We start from the raw sequence: 20,482 nt of genomic DNA, 5'->3' as shown, positions 1-20,482 counted from the left end.
CACGTCAGGTAAACATGATAACCAATACACAACAGAAGCAGATGTAGATTGCTTATCAATGCCGGGATAGAACAGTTGTGAATTGAGTAGAAGAAGGGCCCCTGAATTGATACTTATTATATACAGCCTGTAAGATAATGAAAAATGCAGGCTAGGAAAGGAGATGCAAATATCAATGTATTTTAGATTTATTTCATGCAACCTTCCCAGACAGCCCTAGCTGAACGCTTGTATATGCCATGCAAGTTCAGCATTTTTGCAAAATGCTTAAAGAGAAATGTTTCCTAGTTGCTCAGGCAGGGCAAGGTTAAAAGCATGAGACTCTAGCAAATATTCATCCACTACTGCAAAGAGAAAATTGATATTGGCTTTGAAATGCATACTGCAATACTACTTTAAAAAAGTACCAATGAAAGGGCTCGTCCGGGATTTGAACCCGGGACCTCTCGCACCCTAAGCGAGAATCATACCCCTAGACCAACGAGCCTTCGAAAGGCCGGCACCTCTGAAAAGCTAATACCAGCTCTAAGCACGCAATGAAGATCATGCTGGGGACTTTTTCATGCTTGGTCTGTGAATATACATGAAATTCAGTGTCAACTTACCCTTTCTCAAATGATATCACTATCATTTATAAGTATCCCCTTTTATTTTGTCCCAGCATTGGACACGTCTTACAGAAAGTCAGCACTTATTTATCTATTTCTGCATTGGCTAGACCCTAAAGAGAAAGAATAAAAAGCTGTTCATAGCAACATAAGAAACACATGTTGCATTTTCTCTCAAATGCTTATTCCCTTTGTGCAAATCGGAATGCCAAGGTGAATAACTGGGCCACAGATTCTGGCTAATTATCTTTCCCTTGAATGCAAGTAGCAATAAAAACAGCCTAATGCAGGACTAAAGCATTCCTTGCAAGCCTCTAACATCATAACATAACTGAGCTGCTGGTAGCAAGCTAAGCAATACCGTCCCAAAATGAGAAGTACATGTGCTAATCCGCTCAATCAGCGCTCGATCAGGCTCGATCAGGCGAGATATAGAAAAGGTGGAAAGGGTCCAAATGGCTGTCCCTTCCTTTTTAGGGTGGGTCCTTCTGACTATCATAGGATTGCTTGTAAGAGTGGCCAGGGTCAGAGAAAAAACTTTCAACCCTTCTTAGTGTTCTATCCAGAAGCAGGCATTTTCTGTGCCTTTAATTTCAGGCTTTTCCCAGCAGTCTCTGTTCTGCCTATGTAAATTAACAAAAGCAGTGCTTATTCATCACTTACTCTAATGTCCTTACTGTCCAGAAAGCTCTGCCTAAGTATGCTTTTTTTCTTTTTCAGTGAAATTCTAAATGTTTTTTCTGCCCAGTCTATGGCAGTAGAATGCTGCTTATGATGCCACATTTTGTTGAATCACCAAGGTACAACTACAGAGGAATATATGAGTCTGAACGACATGGAACTCTTAGCTAACACATCACAATGTGTGATGCTTGCCAACCAAGCACTAGATTCTGGAGCGCTGATGATCAGAACATTCTGCTCCTGAAGGAAAGGAAAGACAGCTTGATGGAAAATAAAGTCTCAGTTTATAGTAACACTCTCTCTCTCCCAATATCTATCTATCTATCTATCTATCTATCTATCTATCTATCTATCTATCTATCTATCTATCTATCTATATATCTATCTATCTATCTATCTATCTATCTATCTATCTATCTATCTATCTATCTATCTATCTATCTATCTATCTATCTATCTATCTATCTATCTATCTTTATATATGGATACCTGCGTACACATACATATAGATATGCCATGCATTCCTTTAGATTTGTTCCAACCTCTTACCATTTATTTGAGAATCCCTACTTTTCAAGTGACTGCAAATGAAGTCATTTCCGGCACTTTTTGGCCGGTGCAAGGTAACAAAAACACATGACAACTTTTAATAAAAATCATTGGTCTCTTTGTTAACGCGCACTGTCAAACATGGGGCTTTCACACGTCAGGTAAACATGATAACCAATACACAACAGAAGCAGATGTAGATTGCTTATCAATGCCGGGATAGAACAGTTGTGAATTGAGTAGAAGAAGGGCCCCTGAATTGATACTTATTATATACAGCCTGTAAGATAATGAAAAATGCAGGCTAGGAAAGGAGATGCAAATATCAATGTATTAGAAAAATACATAAAGAGGAGTGATTTGCTTTTATTCATTCAAGGCTAGAAAAAATCAACATACTATTGCAAGCATTCATACACCACCAAATAGAAATAAACAATTCTGACATTAAACGTAAAGGTGACGATGCATTTGTATCATCACCTTGAGAAGGGTCACCGAGGAATTGAGCCCAGGGCTTCTGCACTTAAACACCAGAAACACTCCACTAAACTAAGATGCCTGTTGGTGCCAAAAATTCCCAAAGTTAATGCGTGTTCTAGGTGAGCAATGAACAGAATGCAGGGCTCTTTTCAAAGCGAGGTCTTTGAATCAACAGATACATCCACATGCCAATTACTTTAGTGTTTTTAGGAGAATTCACTTTCTTGGAACGAGTCTGCATGAAACCATCTTCAGGGCCTGGACAATTTCATGGCAAAACGGCACCTCTCAACATTGCAGCCAAGACAATATAACAACCGTTTCTGCCCGGTTTCGAACCGGGGACCTTTCGCGTGTGAGGCGAACGTGATAACCACTACACTACAGAAACAGATGTCTACAGTTGATTCTTCTGTGATGAAACTTCTCAAAACAGGCTATTCCAAGGGCCTCTGGTTTTAGATTTCTTTCATGCAACCTTCCCAGACAGCCCTAGCTGAACGCTTGTATATGCCATGCAAGTTCAGCATTTTTGCAAAATGCTTAAAGAGAAATGTTTCCTAGTTGCTCAGGCAGGGCAAGGTTAAAAGCATGAGACTCTAGCAAATATTCATCCACTACTGCAAAGAGAAAATTGATATTGGCTTTGAAATGCATATTGCAATACTACTTTAAAAAAGCACCAATGAAAGGGCTCGTCCGGGATTTGAACCCGGGACCTCTCGCACCCAAAGCGAGAATCATACCCCTAGACCAACGAGCCTTCGAAAGGCCCGCACCTCTGAAAAGCTAATACCAGCTCTAAGCACGCAATGAAGATCATGCTGGGGACTTTTTCATGCTTGGTCTGTGAATATACATGAAATTCAGTGTCAACTTACCCTTTCTCAAATGATATCACTATCATTTATAAGTGTCCCCTTTTATTTTGTCCCAGCATTGGACACGTCTTACAGAAAGTCAGCACTTATTTATCTATTTCTGCATTGGCTAGACCCTAAAGAGAAAGAATAAAAAGCTGTTCATAGCAACATAAGAAACACATGTTGCATTTTCTCTCAAATGCTTATTCCCTTTGTGCAAATCGGAATGCCAAGGTGAATAACTGGGCCACAGATTCTGGCTAATTATCTTTCCCTTGAATGCAAGTAGCAATAAAAACGGCCTAATGCAGGACTAAAGCATTCCATGCAAGCCTCTAACATCATAACATAACTGAGCTGCTGGTAGCAAGCTAAGCAATACCTTCCCAAAATGAGAAGTACATGTGCTAATCCGCTCAATCAGCGCTCGATCAGGCTCGATCAGGCGAGATATAGAAAAGGTGGAAAGGGTCCAAATGGCTGTCCCTTCCTTTTTAGGGTGGGTCCTTCTGACTATCATAGGATTGCTTGTAAGAGTGGCCAGGGTCAGAGAAAAAACTTTCAACCCTTCTTAGTGTTCTATCCAGAAGCAGGCATTTTCTGTGCCTTTAATTTCAGGCTTTTCCCAGCAGTCTCTGTTCTGCCTATGTAAATTAACAAAAGCAGTGCTTATTCATCACTTACTCTAATGTCCTTACTGTCCAGAAAGCTCTGCCTAAGTATGCTTTTTTTCTTTTTCAGTGAAATTCTAAATGTTTTTTCTGCCCAGTCTATGGCAGTAGAATGCTGCTTATGATGCCACATTTTGTTGAATCACCAAGGTACAACTACAGAGGAATATATGAGTCTGAACGACATGGAACTCTTAGCTAACACATCACAATGTGTGATGCTTGCCAACCAAGCACTAGATTCTGGAGCGCTGATGATCAGAACATTCTGCTCCTGAAGGAAAGGAAAGACAGCTTGATGGAAAATAAAGTCTCAGTTTATAGTAACGCTCTCTCTCTCCCAATATCTATCTATCTATCTATCTATCTATTTATCTATCTATCTATCTATCTATCTATCTATCTATCTATCTATCTATCTATCTATCTATCTATCTATCTATCTATCTATCTATCTATCTATCTATCTATCTATCTATCTATCTTTATATATGGATACCTGCGTACACATACATATAGATATGCCATGCATTCCTTTAGATTTGTTCCAACCTCTTACCATTTATTTGAGAATCCCTACTTTTCAAGTGACTGCAAATGAAGTCATTTCCGGCACTTTTTGGCCGGTGCAAGGTAACAAAAACACATGACAACTTTTAATAAAAATCATTGGTCTCTTTGTTAACGCGCACTGTCAAACATGGGGCTTTCACACGTCAGGTAAACATGATAACCAATACACAACAGAAGCAGATGTAGATTGCTTATCAATGCCGGGATAGAACAGTTGTGAATTGAGTAGAAGAAGGGCCCCTGAATTGATACTTATTATATACAGCCTGTAAGATAATGAAAAATGCAGGCTAGGAAAGGAGATGCAAATATCAATGTATTAGAAAAATACATAAAGAGGAGTGATTTGCTTTTATTCATTCAAGGCTAGAAAAAATCAACATACTATTGCAAGCATTCATACACCACCAAATAGAAATAAACAATTCTGACATTAAACGTAAAGGTGACGATGCATTTGTATCATCACCTTGAGAAGGGTCACCGAGGAATTGAGCCCAGGGCTTCTGCACTTAAACACCAGAAACACTCCACTAAACTAAGATGCCTGTTGGTGCCAACAATTCCCAAAGTTAATGCGTGTTCTAGGTGAGCAATGAACAGAATGCAGGGCTCTTTTCAAAGCGAGGTCTGTGAATCAACAGATACATCCACATGCCAATTACTTTAGTGTTTTTAGGAGAATTCACTTTCTTGGAACGAGTCTGCATGAAACCATCTTCAGGGCCTGGACAATTTCATGGCAAAACGGCACCTCTCAACATTGCAGCCAAGACAATATAACAACTGTTTCTGCCCGGTTTCGAACCGGGGACCTTTCGCGTGTGAGGCGAACGTGATAACCACTACACTACAGAAACAGATGTCTACAGTTGATTCTTCTGTGATGAAACTTCTCAAAACAGGCTATTCCAAGGGCCTCTGGTTTTAGATTTCTTTCATGCAACCTTCCCAGACAGCCCTAGCTGAACGCTTGTATATGCCATGCAAGTTCAGCATTTTTGCAAAATGCTTAAAGAGAAATGTTTCCTAGTTGCTCAGGCAGGGCAAGGTTAAAAGCATGAGACTCTAGCAAATATTCATCCACTACTGCAAAGAGAAAATTGATATTGGCTTTGAAATGCATACTGCAATACTACTTTAAAAAAGCACCAATGAAAGGGCTCGTCCGGGATTTGAACCCGGGACCTCTCGCACCCAAAGCGAGAATCATACCCCTAGACCAACGAGCCTTCGAAAGGCCCGCACCTCTGAAAAGCTAATACCAGCTCTAAGCACGCAATGAAGATCATGCTGGGGACTTTTTCATGCTTGGTCTGTGAATATACATGAAATTCAGTGTCAACTTACCCTTTCTCAAATGATATCACTATCATTTATAAGTGTCCCCTTTTATTTTGTCCCAGCATTGGACACGTCTTACAGAAAGTCAGCACTTATTTATCTATTTCTGCATTGGCTAGACCCTAAAGAGAAAGAATAAAAAGCTGTTCATAGCAACATAAGAAACACATGTTGCATTTTCTCTCAAATGCTTATTCCCTTTGTGCAAATCGGAATGCCAAGGTGAATAACTGGGCCACAGATTCTGGCTAATTATCTTTCCCTTGAATGCAAGTAGCAATAAAAACGGCCTAATGCAGGACTAAAGCATTCCATGCAAGCCTCTAACATCATAACATAACTGAGCTGCTGGTAGCAAGCTAAGCAATACCTTCCCAAAATGAGAAGTACATGTGCTAATCCGCTCAATCAGCGCTCGATCAGGCTCGATCAGGCGAGATATAGAAAAGGTGGAAAGGGTCCAAATGGCTGTCCCTTCCTTTTTAGGGTGGGTCCTTCTGACTATCATAGGATTGCTTGTAAGAGTGGCCAGGGTCAGAGAAAAAACTTTCAACCCTTCTTAGTGTTCTATCCAGAAGCAGGCATTTTCTGTGCCTTTAATTTCAGGCTTTTCCCAGCAGTCTCTGTTCTGCCTATGTAAATTAACAAAAGCAGTGCTTATTCATCACTTACTCTAATGTCCTTACTGCCCAGAAAGCTCAGCCTAAGTATGCTTTTTTTCTTTTTCAGTGAAATTCTAAATGTTTTTTCTGCCCAGTCTATGGCAGTAGAATGCTGCTTATGATGCCACATTTTGTTGAATCACCAAGGTACAACTACAGAGGAATATATGAGTCTGAACGACATGGAACTCTTAGCTAACACATCACAATGTGTGATGCTTGCCAACCAAGCACTAGATTCTGGAGCGCTGATGATCAGAACATTCTGCTCCTGAAGGAAAGGAAAGACAGCTTGATGGAAAATAAAGTCTCAGTTTATAGTAACGCTCTCTCTCTCCCAATATCTATCTATCTATCTATCTATCTATCTATCTATCTATCTATCTATCTATCTATCTATCTATCTATCTATCTATCTATCTATCTATCTATCTATCTATCTATCTATCTATCTATCTATCTATCTATCTATCTATCTATCTTTATATATGGATACCTGCGTACACATACATATAGATATGCCATGCATTCCTTTAGATTTGTTCCAACCTCTTACCATTTATTTGAGAATCCCTACTTTTCAAGTGACTGCAAATGAAGTCATTTCCGGCACTTTTTGGCCGGTGCAAGGTAACAAAAACACATGACAACTTTTAATAAAAATCATTGGTCTCTTTGTTAACGCGCACTGTCAAACATGGGGCTTTCACACGTCAGGTAAACATGATAACCAATACACAACAGAAGCAGATGTAGATTGCTTATCAATGCCGGGATAGAACAGTTGTGAATTGAGTAGAAGAAGGGCCCCTGAATTGATACTTATTATATACAGCCTGTAAGATAATGAAAAATGCAGGCTAGGAAAGGAGATGCAAATATCAATGTATTTTAGATTTCTTTCATGCAACCTTCCCAGACAGCCCTAGCTGAACGCTTGTATATGCCATGCAAGTTCAGCATTTTTGCAAAATGCTTAAAGAGAAATGTTTCCTAGTTGCTCAGGCAGGGCAAGGTTAAAAGCATGAGACTCTAGCAAATATTCATCCACTACTGCAAAGAGAAAATTGATATTGGCTTTGAAATGCATACTGCAATACTACTTTAAAAAAGTACCAATGAAAGGGCTCGTCCGGGATTTGAACCCGGGACCTCTCGCACCCTAAGCGAGAATCATACCCCTAGACCAACGAGCCTTCGAAAGGCCCGCACCTCTGAAAAGCTAATACCAGCTCTAAGCACGCAATGAAGATCATGCTGGGGACTTTTTCATGCTTGGTCTGTGAATATACATGAAATTCAGTGTCAACTTACCCTTTCTCAAATGATATCACTATCATTTATAAGTGTCCCCTTTTATTTTGTCCCAGCATTGGACACGTCTTACAGAAAGTCAGCACTTATTTATCTATTTCTGCATTGGCTAGACCCTAAAGAGAAAGAATAAAAAGCTGTTCATAGCAACATAAGAAACACATGTTGCATTTTCTCTCAAATGCTTATTCCCTTTGTGCAAATCGGAATGCCAAGGTGAATAACTGGGCCACAGATTCTGGCTAATTATCTTTCCCTTGAATGCAAGTAGCAATAAAAACGGCCTAATGCAGGACTAAAGCATTCCATGCAAGCCTCTAACATCATAACATAACTGAGCTGCTGGTAGCAAGCTAAGCAATACCTTCCCAAAATGAGAAGTACATGTGCTAATCCGCTCAATCAGCGCTCGATCAGGCTCGATCAGGCGAGATATAGAAAAGGTGGAAAGGGTCCAAATGGCTGTCCCTTCCTTTTTAGGGTGGGTCCTTCTGACTATCATAGGATTGCTTGTAAGAGTGGCCAGGGTCAGAGAAAAAACTTTCAACCCTTCTTAGTGTTCTATCCAGAAGCAGGCATTTTCTGTGCCTTTAATTTCAGGCTTTTCCCAGCAGTCTCTGTTCTGCCTATGTAAATTAACAAAAGCAGTGCTTATTCATCACTTACTCTAATGTCCTTACTGTCCAGAAAGCTCTGCCTAAGTATGCTTTTTTTCTTTTTCAGTGAAATTCTAAATGTTTTTTCTGCCCAGTCTATGGCAGTAGAATGCTGCTTATGATGCCACATTTTGTTGAATCACCAAGGTACAACTACAGAGGAATATATGAGTCTGAACGACATGGAACTCTTAGCTAACACATCACAATGTGTGATGCTTGCCAACCAAGCACTAGATTCTGGAGCGCTGATGATCAGAACATTCTGCTCCTGAAGGAAAGGAAAGACAGCTTGATGGAAAATAAAGTCTCAGTTTATAGTAACGCTCTCTCTCTCCCAATATCTATCTATCTATCTATCTATCTATCTATCTATCTATCTATCTATCTATCTATCTATCTATCTATCTATCTATCTATCTATCTATCTATCTATCTATCTATCTATCTATCTATCTATCTATCTATCTATCTATCTATCTATCTATCTATCTATCTATCTATCTATCTATCTATCTTTATATATGGATACCTGCGTACACATACATATAGATATGCCATGCATTCCTTTAGATTTGTTCCAACCTCTTACCATTTATTTGAGAATCCCTACTTTTCAAGTGACTGCAAATGAAGTCATTTCCGGCACTTTTTGGCCGGTGCAAGGTAACAAAAACACATGACAACTTTTAATAAAAATCATTGGTCTCTTTGTTAACGCGCACTGTCAAACATGGGGCTTTCACACGTCAGGTAAACATGATAACCAATACACAACAGAAGCAGATGTAGATTGCTTATCAATGCCGGGATAGAACAGTTGTGAATTGAGTAGAAGAAGGGCCCCTGAATTGATACTTATTATATACAGCCTGTAAGATAATGAAAAATGCAGGCTAGGAAAGGAGATGCAAATATCAATGTATTTTAGATTTATTTCATGCAACCTTCCCAGACAGCCCTAGCTGAACGCTTGTATATGCCATGCAAGTTCAGCATTTTTGCAAAATGCTTAAAGAGAAATGTTTCCTAGTTGCTCAGGCAGGGCAAGGTTAAAAGCATGAGACTCTAGCAAATATTCATCCACTACTGCAAAGAGAAAATTGATATTGGCTTTGAAATGCATACTGCAATACTACTTTAAAAAAGTACCAATGAAAGGGCTCGTCCGGGATTTGAACCCGGGACCTCTCGCACCCTAAGCGAGAATCATACCCCTAGACCAACGAGCCTTCGAAAGGCCGGCACCTCTGAAAAGCTAATACCAGCTCTAAGCACGCAATGAAGATCATGCTGGGGACTTTTTCATGCTTGGTCTGTGAATATACATGAAATTCAGTGTCAACTTACCCTTTCTCAAATGATATCACTATCATTTATAAGTATCCCCTTTTATTTTGTCCCAGCATTGGACACGTCTTACAGAAAGTCAGCACTTATTTATCTATTTCTGCATTGGCTAGACCCTAAAGAGAAAGAATAAAAAGCTGTTCATAGCAACATAAGAAACACATGTTGCATTTTCTCTCAAATGCTTATTCCCTTTGTGCAAATCGGAATGCCAAGGTGAATAACTGGGCCACAGATTCTGGCTAATTATCTTTCCCTTGAATGCAAGTAGCAATAAAAACAGCCTAATGCAGGACTAAAGCATTCCTTGCAAGCCTCTAACATCATAACATAACTGAGCTGCTGGTAGCAAGCTAAGCAATACCGTCCCAAAATGAGAAGTACATGTGCTAATCCGCTCAATCAGCGCTCGATCAGGCTCGATCAGGCGAGATATAGAAAAGGTGGAAAGGGTCCAAATGGCTGTCCCTTCCTTTTTAGGGTGGGTCCTTCTGACTATCATAGGATTGCTTGTAAGAGTGGCCAGGGTCAGAGAAAAAACTTTCAACCCTTCTTAGTGTTCTATCCAGAAGCAGGCATTTTCTGTGCCTTTAATTTCAGGCTTTTCCCAGCAGTCTCTGTTCTGCCTATGTAAATTAACAAAAGCAGTGCTTATTCATCACTTACTCTAATGTCCTTACTGTCCAGAAAGCTCTGCCTAAGTATGCTTTTTTTCTTTTTCAGTGAAATTCTAAATGTTTTTTCTGCCCAGTCTATGGCAGTAGAATGCTGCTTATGATGCCACATTTTGTTGAATCACCAAGGTACAACTACAGAGGAATATATGAGTCTGAACGACATGGAACTCTTAGCTAACACATCACAATGTGTGATGCTTGCCAACCAAGCACTAGATTCTGGAGCGCTGATGATCAGAACATTCTGCTCCTGAAGGAAAGGAAAGACAGCTTGATGGAAAATAAAGTCTCAGTTTATAGTAACACTCTCTCTCTCCCAATATCTATCTATCTATCTATCTATCTATCTATCTATCTATCTATCTATCTATCTATCTATCTATCTATATATCTATCTATCTATCTATCTATCTATCTATCTATCTATCTATCTATCTATCTATCTATCTATCTATCTATCTATCTATCTATCTATCTATCTATCTTTATATATGGATACCTGCGTACACATACATATAGATATGCCATGCATTCCTTTAGATTTGTTCCAACCTCTTACCATTTATTTGAGAATCCCTACTTTTCAAGTGACTGCAAATGAAGTCATTTCCGGCACTTTTTGGCCGGTGCAAGGTAACAAAAACACATGACAACTTTTAATAAAAATCATTGGTCTCTTTGTTAACGCGCACTGTCAAACATGGGGCTTTCACACGTCAGGTAAACATGATAACCAATACACAACAGAAGCAGATGTAGATTGCTTATCAATGCCGGGATAGAACAGTTGTGAATTGAGTAGAAGAAGGGCCCCTGAATTGATACTTATTATATACAGCCTGTAAGATAATGAAAAATGCAGGCTAGGAAAGGAGATGCAAATATCAATGTATTAGAAAAATACATAAAGAGGAGTGATTTGCTTTTATTCATTCAAGGCTAGAAAAAATCAACATACTATTGCAAGCATTCATACACCACCAAATAGAAATAAACAATTCTGACATTAAACGTAAAGGTGACGATGCATTTGTATCATCACCTTGAGAAGGGTCACCGAGGAATTGAGCCCAGGGCTTCTGCACTTAAACACCAGAAACACTCCACTAAACTAAGATGCCTGTTGGTGCCAAAAATTCCCAAAGTTAATGCGTGTTCTAGGTGAGCAATGAACAGAATGCAGGGCTCTTTTCAAAGCGAGGTCTTTGAATCAACAGATACATCCACATGCCAATTACTTTAGTGTTTTTAGGAGAATTCACTTTCTTGGAACGAGTCTGCATGAAACCATCTTCAGGGCCTGGACAATTTCATGGCAAAACGGCACCTCTCAACATTGCAGCCAAGACAATATAACAACCGTTTCTGCCCGGTTTCGAACCGGGGACCTTTCGCGTGTGAGGCGAACGTGATAACCACTACACTACAGAAACAGATGTCTACAGTTGATTCTTCTGTGATGAAACTTCTCAAAACAGGCTATTCCAAGGGCCTCTGGTTTTAGATTTCTTTCATGCAACCTTCCCAGACAGCCCTAGCTGAACGCTTGTATATGCCATGCAAGTTCAGCATTTTTGCAAAATGCTTAAAGAGAAATGTTTCCTAGTTGCTCAGGCAGGGCAAGGTTAAAAGCATGAGACTCTAGCAAATATTCATCCACTACTGCAAAGAGAAAATTGATATTGGCTTTGAAATGCATATTGCAATACTACTTTAAAAAAGCACCAATGAAAGGGCTCGTCCGGGATTTGAACCCGGGACCTCTCGCACCCAAAGCGAGAATCATACCCCTAGACCAACGAGCCTTCGAAAGGCCCGCACCTCTGAAAAGCTAATACCAGCTCTAAGCACGCAATGAAGATCATGCTGGGGACTTTTTCATGCTTGGTCTGTGAATATACATGAAATTCAGTGTCAACTTACCCTTTCTCAAATGATATCACTATCATTTATAAGTGTCCCCTTTTATTTTGTCCCAGCATTGGACACGTCTTACAGAAAGTCAGCACTTATTTATCTATTTCTGCATTGGCTAGACCCTAAAGAGAAAGAATAAAAAGCTGTTCATAGCAACATAAGAAACACATGTTGCATTTTCTCTCAAATGCTTATTCCCTTTGTGCAAATCGGAATGCCAAGGTGAATAACTGGGCCACAGATTCTGGCTAATTATCTTTCCCTTGAATGCAAGTAGCAATAAAAACGGCCTAATGCAGGACTAAAGCATTCCATGCAAGCCTCTAACATCATAACATAACTGAGCTGCTGGTAGCAAGCTAAGCAATACCTTCCCAAAATGAGAAGTACATGTGCTAATCCGCTCAATCAGCGCTCGATCAGGCTCGATCAGGCGAGATATAGAAAAGGTGGAAAGGGTCCAAATGGCTGTCCCTTCCTTTTTAGGGTGGGTCCTTCTGACTATCATAGGATTGCTTGTAAGAGTGGCCAGGGTCAGAGAAAAAACTTTCAACCCTTCTTAGTGTTCTATCCAGAAGCAGGCATTTTCTGTGCCTTTAATTTCAGGCTTTTCCCAGCAGTCTCTGTTCTGCCTATGTAAATTAACAAAAGCAGTGCTTATTCATCACTTACTCTAATGTCCTTACTGTCCAGAAAGCTCTGCCTAAGTATGCTTTTTTTCTTTTTCAGTGAAATTCTAAATGTTTTTTCTGCCCAGTCTATGGCAGTAGAATGCTGCTTATGATGCCACATTTTGTTGAATCACCAAGGTACAACTACAGAGGAATATATGAGTCTGAACGACATGGAACTCTTAGCTAACACATCACAATGTGTGATGCTTGCCAACCAAGCACTAGATTCTGGAGCGCTGATGATCAGAACATTCTGCTCCTGAAGGAAAGGAAAGACAGCTTGATGGAAAATAAAGTCTCAGTTTATAGTAACGCTCTCTCTCTCCCAATATCTATCTATCTATCTATCTATCTATTTATCTATCTATCTATCTATCTATCTATCTATCTATCTATCTATCTATCTATCTATCTATCTATCTATCTATCTATCTATCTATCTATCTATCTATCTATCTATCTATCTATCTTTATATATGGATACCTGCGTACACATACATATAGATATGCCATGCATTCCTTTAGATTTGTTCCAACCTCTTACCATTTATTTGAGAATCCCTACTTTTCAAGTGACTGCAAATGAAGTCATTTCCGGCACTTTTTGGCCGGTGCAAGGTAACAAAAACACATGACAACTTTTAATAAAAATCATTGGTCTCTTTGTTAACGCGCACTGTCAAACATGGGGCTTTCACACGTCAGGTAAACATGATAACCAATACACAACAGAAGCAGATGTAGATTGCTTATCAATGCCGGGATAGAACAGTTGTGAATTGAGTAGAAGAAGGGCCCCTGAATTGATACTTATTATATACAGCCTGTAAGATAATGAAAAATGCAGGCTAGGAAAGGAGATGCAAATATCAATGTATTAGAAAAATACATAAAGAGGAGTGATTTGCTTTTATTCATTCAAGGCTAGAAAAAATCAACATACTATTGCAAGCATTCATACACCACCAAATAGAAATAAACAATTCTGACATTAAACGTAAAGGTGACGATGCATTTGTATCATCACCTTGAGAAGGGTCACCGAGGAATTGAGCCCAGGGCTTCTGCACTTAAACACCAGAAACACTCCACTAAACTAAGATGCCTGTTGGTGCCAACAATTCCCAAAGTTAATGCGTGTTCTAGGTGAGCAATGAACAGAATGCAGGGCTCTTTTCAAAGCGAGGTCTGTGAATCAACAGATACATCCACATGCCAATTACTTTAGTGTTTTTAGGAGAATTCACTTTCTTGGAACGAGTCTGCATGAAACCATCTTCAGGGCCTGGACAATTTCATGGCAAAACGGCACCTCTCAACATTGCAGCCAAGACAATATAACAACTGTTTCTGCCCGGTTTCGAACCGGGGACCTTTCGCGTGTGAGGCGAACGTGATAACCACTACACTACAGAAACAGATGTCTACAGTTGATTCTTCTGTGATGAAACTTCTCAAAACAGGCTATTCCAAGGGCCTCTGGTTTTAGATTTCTTTCATGCAACCTTCCCAGACAGCCCTAGCTGAACGCTTGTATATGCCATGCAAGTTCAGCATTTTTGCAAAATGCTTAAAGAGAAATGTTTCCTAGTTGCTCAGGCAGGGCAAGGTTAAAAGCATGAGACTCTAGCAAATATTCATCCACTACTGCAAAGAGAAAATTGATATTGGCTTTGAAATGCATACTGCAATACTACTTTAAAAAAGCACCAATGAAAGGGCTCGTCCGGGATTTGAACCCGGGACCTCTCGCACCCAAAGCGAGAATCATACCCCTAGACCAACGAGCCTTCGAAAGGCCCGCACCTCTGAAAAGCTAATACCAGCTCTAAGCACGCAATGAAGATCATGCTGGGGACTTTTTCATGCTTGGTCTGTGAATATACATGAAATTCAGTGTCAACTTACCCTTTCTCAAATGATATCACTATCATTTATAAGTGTCCCCTTTTATTTTGTCCCAGCATTGGACACGTCTTACAGAAAGTCAGCACTTATTTATCTATTTCTGCATTGGCTAGACCCTAAAGAGAAAGAATAAAAAGCTGTTCATAGCAACATAAGAAACACATGTTGCATTTTCTCTCAAATGCTTATTCCCTTTGTGCAAATCGGAATGCCAAGGTGAATAACTGGGCCACAGATTCTGGCTAATTATCTTTCCCTTGAATGCAAGTAGCAATAAAAACGGCCTAATGCAGGACTAAAGCATTCCATGCAAGCCTCTAACATCATAACATAACTGAGCTGCTGGTAGCAAGCTAAGCAATACCTTCCCAAAATGAGAAGTACATGTGCTAATCCGCTCAATCAGCGCTCGATCAGGCTCGATCAGGCGAGATATAGAAAAGGTGGAAAGGGTCCAAATGGCTGTCCCTTCCTTTTTAGGGTGGGTCCTTCTGACTATCATAGGATTGCTTGTAAGAGTGGCCAGGGTCAGAGAAAAAACTTTCAACCCTTCTTAGTGTTCTATCCAGAAGCAGGCATTTTCTGTGCCTTTAATTTCAGGCTTTTCCCAGCAGTCTCTGTTCTGCCTATGTAAATTAACAAAAGCAGTGCTTATTCATCACTTACTCTAATGTCCTTACTGCCCAGAAAGCTCAGCCTAAGTATGCTTTTTTTCTTTTTCAGTGAAATTCTAAATGTTTTTTCTGCCCAGTCTATGGCAGTAGAATGCTGCTTATGATGCCACATTTTGTTGAATCACCAAGGTACAACTACAGAGGAATATATGAGTCTGAACGACATGGAACTCTTAGCTAACACATCACAATGTGTGATGCTTGCCAACCAAGCACTAGATTCTGGAGCGCTGATGATCAGAACATTCTGCTCCTGAAGGAAAGGAAAGACAGCTTGATGGAAAATAAAGTCTCAGTTTATAGTAACGCTCTCTCTCTCCCAATATCTATCTATCTATCTATCTATCTATCTATCTATCTATCTATCTATCTATCTATCTATCTATCTATCTATCTATCTATCTATCTATCTATCTATCTATCTATCTATCTATCTATCTATCTATCTATCTATCTATCTATCTTTATATATGGATACCTGCGTACACATACATATAGATATGCCATGCATTCCTTTAGATTTGTTCCAACCTCTTACCATTTATTTGAGAATCCCTACTTTTCAAGTGACTGCAAATGAAGTCATTTCCGGCACTTTTTGGCCGGTGCAAGGTAACAAAAACACATGACAACTTTTAATAAAAATCATTGGTCTCTTTGTTAACGCGCACTGTCAAACATGGGGCTTTCACACGTCAGGTAAACATGATAACCAATACACAACAGAAGCAGATGTAGATTGCTTATCAATGCCGGGATAGAACAGTTGTGAATTGAGTAGAAGAAGGGCCCCTGAATTGATACTTATTATATACAGCCTGTAAGATAATGAAAAATGCAGGCTAGGAAAGGAGATGCAAATATCAATGTATTTTAGATTTCTTTCATGCAACCTTCCCAGACAGCCCTAGCTGAACGCTTGTATATGCCATGCAAGTTCAGCATTTTTGCAAAATGCTTAAAGAGAAATGTTTCCTAGTTGCTCAGGCAGGGCAAGGTTAAAAGCATGAGACTCTAGCAAATATTCATCCACTACTGCAAAGAGAAAATTGATATTGGCTTTGAAATGCATACTGCAATACTACTTTAAAAAAGTACCAATGAAAGGGCTCGTCCGGGATTTGAACCCGGGACCTCTCGCACCCTAAGCGAGAATCATACCCCTAGACCAACGAGCCTTCGAAAGGCCCGCACCTCTGAAAAGCTAATACCAGCTCTAAGCACGCAATGAAGATCATGCTGGGGACTTTTTCATGCTTGGTCTGTGAATATACATGAAATTCAGTGTCAACTTACCCTTTCTCAAATGATATCACTATCATTTATAAGTGTCCCCTTTTATTTTGTCCCAGCATTGGACACGTCTTACAGAAAGTCAGCACTTATTTATCTATTTCTGCATTGGCTAGACCCTAAAGAGAAAGAATAAAAAGCTGTTCATAGCAACATAAGAAACACATGTTGCATTTTCTCTCAAATGCTTATTCCCTTTGTGCAAATCGGAATGCCAAGGTGAATAACTGGGCCACAGATTCTGGCTAATTATCTTTCCCTTGAATGCAAGTAGCAATAAAAACGGCCTAATGCAGGACTAAAGCATTCCTTGCAAGCCTCTAACATCATAACATAACTGAGCTGCTGGTAGCAAGCTAAGCAATACCTTCCCAAAATGAGAAGTACATGTGCTAATCCGCTCAATCAGCGCTCGATCAGGCTCGATCAGGCGAGATATAGAAAAGGTGGAAAGGGTCCAAATGGCTGTCCCTTCCTTTTTAGGGTGGGTCCTTCTGACTATCATAGGATTGCTTGTAAGAGTGGCCAGGGTCAGAGAAAAAACTTTCAACCCTTCTTAGTGTTCTATCCAGAAGCAGGCATTTTCTGTGCCTTTAATTTCAGGCTTTTCCCAGCAGTCTCTGTTCTGCCTATGTAAATTAACAAAAGCAGTGCTTATTCATCACTTACTCTAATGTCCTTACTGTCCAGAAAGCTCTGCCTAAGTATGCTTTTTTTCTTTTTCAGTGAAATTCTAAATGTTTTTTCTGCCCAGTCTATGGCAGTAGAATGCTGCTTATGATGCCACATTTTGTTGAATCACCAAGGTACAACTACAGAGGAATATATGAGTCTGAACGACATGGAACTCTTAGCTAACACATCACAACGTGTGATGCTTGCCAACCAAGCACTAGATTCTGGAGCGCTGATGATCAGAACATTCTGCTCCTGAAGGAAAGGAAAGACAGCTTGATGGAAAATAAAGTCTCAGTTTATAGTAACACTCTCTCTCTCCCAATATCTATCTATCTATCTATCTATCTATCTATCTATCTATCTATCTATCTATCTATCTATCTATCTATCTATCTATCTATCTATCTATCTATCTATCTATCTATCTATCTATCTATCTATCTATCTATCTATCTATCTATCTATCTATCTATCTATCTATCTATCTATCTATCTATCTATCTATCTATCTATCTTTATATATGGATACCTGCGTACACATACATATAGATATGCCATGCATTCCTTTAGATTTGTTCCAACCTCTTACCATTTATTTGAGAATCCCTACTTTTCAAGTGACTGCAAATGAAGTCATTTCTTTCCGGCACTTTTTGGCCGGTGCAAGGTAACAAAAACACATGACAACTTTTAATAAAAATCATTGGTCTCTTTGTTAACGCGCACTGTCAAACATGGGGCTTTCACACGTCAGGTAAACATGATAACCAATACACAACAGAAGCAGATGTAGATTGATTATCAATGCCGGGATAGAACAGTTGTGAATTAAGTAGAAGAAGGGCCCCTGAATTGATACTTATTATATACAGCCTGTAAGATAATGAAAAATGCAGGCTAGGAAAGGAGATGCAAATATCAATGTATTAGAAAAATACATAAAGAGGAGTGATTTGCTTTTATTCATTCAAGGCTAGAAAAAATCAACATACTATTGCAAGCATTCATACACCACCAAATAGAAATAAACAATTCTGACATTAAACGTAAAGGTGACGATGCATTTGTATCATCACCTTGAGAAGGGTCACCAAGGAATTGAGCCCAGGGCTTCTGCACTTAAACACCAGAAACACTCCACTAAACTAAGATGCCTGTTGGTGCCAACAATTCCCAAAGTTAATGCGTGTTCTAGGTGAGCAATGAACAGAATGCAGGGCTCTTTTCAAAGCGAGGTCTGTGAATCAACAGATACATCCACATGCCAATTACTTTAGTGTTTTTAGGAGAATTCACTTTCTTGGAACGAGTCTGCATGAAACCATCTTCAGGGCCTGGACAATTTCATGGCAAAACGGCACCTCTCAACATTGCAGCCAAGACAATATAACAACTGTTTCTGCCCGGTTTCGAACCGGGGACCTTTCGCGTGTGAGGCGAACGTGATAACCACTACACTACAGAAACAGATGTCTACAGTTGATTCTTCTGTGATGAAACTTCTCAAAACAGGCTATTCCAAGGGCCTCTGGTTTTAGATTTCTTTCATGCAACCTTCCCAGACAGCCCTAGCTGAACGCTTGTATATGCCATGCAAGTTCAGCATTTTTGCAAAATGCTTAAAGAGAAATGTTTCCTAGTTGCTCAGGCAGGGCAAGGTTAAAAGCATGAGACTCTAGCAAATATTCATCCACTACTGCAAAGAGAAAATTGATATTGGCTTTGAAATGCATACTGCAATACTACTTTAAAAAAGCACCAATGAAAGGGCTCGTCCGGGATTTGAACCCGGGACCTCTCGCACCCAAAGCGAGAATCATACCCCTAGACCAACGAGCCTTCGAAAGGCCCGCACCTCTGAAAAGCTAATACCAGCTCTAAGCACGCAATGAAGATCATGCTGGGGACTTTTTCATGCTTGGTCTGTGAATATACATGAAATTCAGTGTCAACTTACCCTTTCTCAAATGATATCACTATCATTTATAAGTGTCCCCTTTTATTTTGTCCCAGCATTGGACACGTCTTACAGAAAGTCAGCACTTATTTATCTATTTCTGCATTGGCTAGACCCTAAAGAGAAAGAATAAAAAGCTGTTCATAGCAACATAAGAAACACATGTTGCATTTTCTCTCAAATGCTTATTCCCTTTGTGCAAATCGGAATGCCAAGGTGAATAACTGGGCCACAGATTCTGGCTAATTATCTTTCCCTTGAATGCAAGTAGCAATAAAAACGGCCTAATGCAGGACTAAAGCATTCCATGCAAGCCTCTAACATCATAACATAACTGAGCTGCTGGTAGCAAGCTAAGCAATACCTTCCCAAAATGAGAAGTACATGTGCTAATCCGCTCAATCAGCGCTCGATCAGGCTCGATCAGGCGAGATATAGAAAAGGTGGAAAGGGTCCAAATGGCTGTCCCTTCCTTTTTAGGGTGGGTCCTTCTGACTATCATAGGATTGCTTGTAAGAGTGGCCAGGGTCAGAGAAAAAACTTTCAACCCTTCTTAGTGTTCTATCCAGAAGCAGGCATTTTCTGTGCCTTTAATTTCAGGCTTTTCCCAGCAGTCTCTGTTCTGCCTATGTAAATTAACAAAAGCAGTGCTTATTCATCACTTACTCTAATGTCCTTACTGTCCAGAAAGCTCTGCCTAAGTATGCTTTTTTTCTTTTTCAGTGAAATTCTAAATGTTTTTTCTGCCCAGTCTATGGCAGTAGAATGCTGCTTATGATGCCACATTTTGTTGAATCACCAAGGTACAACTACAGAGGAATATATGAGTCTGAACGACATGGAACTCTTAGCTAACACATCACAATGTGTGATGCTTGCCAACCAAGCACTAGATTCTGGAGCGCTGATGATCAGAACATTCTGCTCCTGAAGGAAAGGAAAGACAG

General features: G+C 39.7%; 14 non-coding genes across 14 annotated transcripts; all 14 read right to left on the bottom strand.

The window, feature by feature from the left end:
- Nucleotides 1–415: 415 nt before the first annotated feature.
- On the bottom strand, nucleotides 416–487 carry TRNAP-AGG (transfer RNA proline (anticodon AGG)). The gene has a single exon. It is a non-coding gene; the product is annotated as a tRNA-Pro (tRNA).
- A 2,155-nt stretch (nucleotides 488–2,642) lies between these two features.
- TRNAV-CAC (transfer RNA valine (anticodon CAC)) lies at nucleotides 2,643–2,715 on the bottom strand. Its single transcript has one exon. It is a non-coding gene; the product is annotated as a tRNA-Val (tRNA).
- A 300-nt stretch (nucleotides 2,716–3,015) lies between these two features.
- Nucleotides 3,016–3,087, bottom strand: TRNAP-UGG (transfer RNA proline (anticodon UGG)). Its single transcript has one exon. It is a non-coding gene; the product is annotated as a tRNA-Pro (tRNA).
- Nucleotides 3,088–5,218: 2,131 nt separating this feature from the next.
- TRNAV-CAC (transfer RNA valine (anticodon CAC)) lies at nucleotides 5,219–5,291 on the bottom strand. Its single transcript has one exon. It is a non-coding gene; the product is annotated as a tRNA-Val (tRNA).
- Nucleotides 5,292–5,591: 300 nt separating this feature from the next.
- Nucleotides 5,592–5,663, bottom strand: TRNAP-UGG (transfer RNA proline (anticodon UGG)). The gene has a single exon. It is a non-coding gene; the product is annotated as a tRNA-Pro (tRNA).
- Nucleotides 5,664–7,561: 1,898 nt separating this feature from the next.
- TRNAP-AGG (transfer RNA proline (anticodon AGG)) lies at nucleotides 7,562–7,633 on the bottom strand. The gene has a single exon. It is a non-coding gene; the product is annotated as a tRNA-Pro (tRNA).
- Nucleotides 7,634–9,567: 1,934 nt separating this feature from the next.
- Nucleotides 9,568–9,639, bottom strand: TRNAP-AGG (transfer RNA proline (anticodon AGG)). Its single transcript has one exon. It is a non-coding gene; the product is annotated as a tRNA-Pro (tRNA).
- A 2,155-nt stretch (nucleotides 9,640–11,794) lies between these two features.
- Nucleotides 11,795–11,867, bottom strand: TRNAV-CAC (transfer RNA valine (anticodon CAC)). The gene has a single exon. It is a non-coding gene; the product is annotated as a tRNA-Val (tRNA).
- A 300-nt stretch (nucleotides 11,868–12,167) lies between these two features.
- On the bottom strand, nucleotides 12,168–12,239 carry TRNAP-UGG (transfer RNA proline (anticodon UGG)). The gene has a single exon. It is a non-coding gene; the product is annotated as a tRNA-Pro (tRNA).
- A 2,131-nt stretch (nucleotides 12,240–14,370) lies between these two features.
- On the bottom strand, nucleotides 14,371–14,443 carry TRNAV-CAC (transfer RNA valine (anticodon CAC)). Its single transcript has one exon. It is a non-coding gene; the product is annotated as a tRNA-Val (tRNA).
- Nucleotides 14,444–14,743: 300 nt separating this feature from the next.
- On the bottom strand, nucleotides 14,744–14,815 carry TRNAP-UGG (transfer RNA proline (anticodon UGG)). The gene has a single exon. It is a non-coding gene; the product is annotated as a tRNA-Pro (tRNA).
- A 1,898-nt stretch (nucleotides 14,816–16,713) lies between these two features.
- Nucleotides 16,714–16,785, bottom strand: TRNAP-AGG (transfer RNA proline (anticodon AGG)). Its single transcript has one exon. It is a non-coding gene; the product is annotated as a tRNA-Pro (tRNA).
- A 2,187-nt stretch (nucleotides 16,786–18,972) lies between these two features.
- TRNAV-CAC (transfer RNA valine (anticodon CAC)) lies at nucleotides 18,973–19,045 on the bottom strand. Its single transcript has one exon. It is a non-coding gene; the product is annotated as a tRNA-Val (tRNA).
- Nucleotides 19,046–19,345: 300 nt separating this feature from the next.
- On the bottom strand, nucleotides 19,346–19,417 carry TRNAP-UGG (transfer RNA proline (anticodon UGG)). Its single transcript has one exon. It is a non-coding gene; the product is annotated as a tRNA-Pro (tRNA).
- Between the last annotated feature and the right edge of the window lie 1,065 nt (nucleotides 19,418–20,482).

Source organism: Lissotriton vulgaris, unplaced genomic scaffold (genome assembly GCF_964263255.1).
Source record: "Lissotriton vulgaris unplaced genomic scaffold, aLisVul1.2 SCAFFOLD_595, whole genome shotgun sequence".
NCBI lineage: Eukaryota > Metazoa > Chordata > Amphibia > Caudata > Salamandridae > Lissotriton > Lissotriton vulgaris.
Note: the sequence above shows the minus strand (reverse complement) of the source record. Positions and strands in the feature narration are given on the sequence as shown.